Source organism: Erithacus rubecula (assembly GCF_903797595.1).
Source record: "Erithacus rubecula genome assembly, contig: scaffold_266_arrow_ctg1, whole genome shotgun sequence".
NCBI lineage: Eukaryota > Metazoa > Chordata > Aves > Passeriformes > Muscicapidae > Erithacus > Erithacus rubecula.
In genome coordinates this window covers 114492-117316 of record NW_027636059.1, presented here as the reverse complement: position 1 = coordinate 117316, position 2825 = coordinate 114492, and positions in this window count along the sequence as shown.

Sequence of the window (2825 nt, the reverse complement as noted above, 5' to 3'; positions counted from 1 at the left end):
CCATGGTGACACTGCCAGACCTTTTGGAAGCAAGGGGCCACTGCGACACTACAGAAGCAAGGAGAATATTGTGACAAGAAGATTATTGTGACACTACGGAGACTCATGGAATTAAGGAGACCATTGTGACACTGTGGGGTCTCATGGAACCAAGGGAACATGGAACAGGTCTGGCTGGCTGGGCCTCCTGGGGGCCACCTCACAGGTCTGGCTGACCTTGGCATGTTGAGGGCCACTGCTTATCTGCCCTTGAAGTGGATGTGGCTCTGGGTTTTCCTTCTTGAGAACTGTCCTTCTCCTTCTGGTTCCCATGGCCAGAATTGGGATTCCTCTGCCAAATTTCCTTATGTGTAAAGATTATTCCCAGATGAAATCTGCCAGGACAGACGGATCGGGCTGCCTCGGCCACCCAGGGACCACCTCTCATCTGCCTTTGAAACACGGGAACCATGTACTTTCTTTCTCATGGGAAGAAACCATCCATCTCGACCAGATACCCATGGTCAAAATATGGAATCTGCCTCCAGAATTCCTTGTTATGCAAAGACAGTTCCCAGACAAAAGCTGACGGGACTGAAAAGTTTGGTGGCCTTGGCTACCTGATGCTTGGCTCCCATGTACCTCTGAAAAACTGGGGCTTTCTTTTCTAATGAAAAGAATTCTTCCTGTCCAGCAGCCCATGGCCAAAACTGATATTCCACTTCCAGAATGCCTTTGTTCAAGGATAGCCCCTAAATGAAAGGAGCCACGAGAGACAGGTCAGGCTGGCTTGGCCCATGGGTGGTCACTTCTTATCTTCTGCCAAAGCACTTGGGATTCACACCTTTCTTTCCTATAAGAAGAAACCATCCAACATTACCAGGTGGCCATGGCAAAAAATTGGGATTCGACCTCCAAAACTTCATTCATCCAACAATTACTCCCAAGTGAAAACTGCCAGGACACACGAGTCTGGCTGCCCTTAGCGTCTTGTGGCTACCCTATGGCCTCTCACCTGCTCTTGAAACACTGGGGCTCAGTGCTTTCCTTTCAATGGAAAGGAACTGCCCTTCTTGTCAAGGTGTTGTGGTCAAAATTGAGATTCCTCTTCCCAAATTCCATATATCCAAGGATTCCTCTGTAACAAAAGCTGTCAGGACAAACAGGTCTGGCTGGCTTGGCCTCCTAGGAGCCACTTCTGTTCTCTTCTGCCTTTGAAACACTTGGGCTCAGTGCTTTCCATCCTAAGGAAAAGAACCGATCTTCTTATCTATTCAGAAATGGCCAAAATTGGGATTCCACCTCCAAAATTCCCTATGTCCAAGGGTTGCTTTTACACAAAAGGACAGAGAGCTCTGGCTGGCCTTGGCCTCTGATGGCCACCTTTCATTTGCCCCTGAAATACTGGTGTTCTGTGTTTTCCTTCCTATGGGATAGAACCATCCTTCTTGACCAGGTGTTAATTTCTGAAATTGGGATTCCATCTTAAAAATTCTGCATTTGAGGGTTGTCCCCAGGCAAAATCTGCCAGTACCATCCAGTCTGGCTGGCCTTGGTCTCTGCTGGCTGCCCCTGCAACACTAGACTCGGTTCTTTCCTTCCTATGGAGATCACTGGGACACTGTGGAGACCTCATGAAACCAAAGGGGTCATTGTGACACCACTGGAGCCCATGAAACCACAGGGCCATGGTAACACAGCAGGGCTTCGTGGAACCAAGAGGCATTATGGCTTTGTGGGGCCTTTTGGAACCATGGAGACCATCAAGAGCCTTCAGGGCCGTGTGTAATCAAGGGGGCATTATGGCACCTCAGGGTCTCATGGAAGCCAGGGACCGTTGGGACATTGTGGGGCCCCATGGAACTGAGGGAACATGGAACAGGTCCTCCTGATCTTGGAATGCCAAGGGCTGCCTCTCGTCCGCTCCTGGAGCACATAGGCTCTGTGCTCTCCTTGCTATGGAACAGAACTGTCCCTGTTTTCAAATGCCCATTGCCAGAATTGGTACAGTCTCTAAAACATTTCCTATATTCAAGGGTACCTCACAGAATAAAACCTTCCAGCTCTGGCTGGCCTTGGCTTCTGATGGTCAGCTCACATCAGCCATTGAAACAGTGGGGCTCTGTTCCTTCCTTCATATTGAGAAGAACTGGCCTTCTTGTCTAGGGATCATGGCCAGAATTAGAATTTGGACTCCCAAATTTCATATATCCAACGATTGCCCCCAGACAAAAGTAGCCAAGACATGTGAGAGTCTTTATCAGGGGATGGTCGTCAGGACAAACTCAGGTGCTCTCTGTAAGCTGGTCTTGAAGTTTGCAGTTTATTGTAAAGGGCATAGGTGTGCAGGGTCCTGCTGTGAGCTGCCAGCCGCAGCTCAGAGCAGGACGGAGAGAGGGGGTAAGAGAGTAAGAGCAAGAGAGTGGTGGGAGAAGTAAGAGAGAGAAATAAGAGAGCGACTTTTCCTGTTTACAATGCAATAAATCTTCTATGTTGAATATTCTCATTTCCACTAACCAATCTAACACAAGATACAAATCTATAGCATTTCTATACAGCCTATAAGAATTACACATTACCATAATGTGTTATATTTTACACCCTAAAAACTACTCTTTGGACCCTAGCAGGGTCTTCTCTGACATTTGGACCTGCTCTCCAGCAGAAGGCATTGTTCTATCAAGGGGGGATTACTTTCGACTGGCCATCCTATTGTATTCTAGTTATTTACTAACTAAGGTTTGGTATCTAAAAGATGGCTTTCATTTCAATCTCGCTTGTGGCTTCTATATTCTCAAAATCTTTTGCTAAGCACTCATATGTATAAGGTTTTCATGATTCTTCAT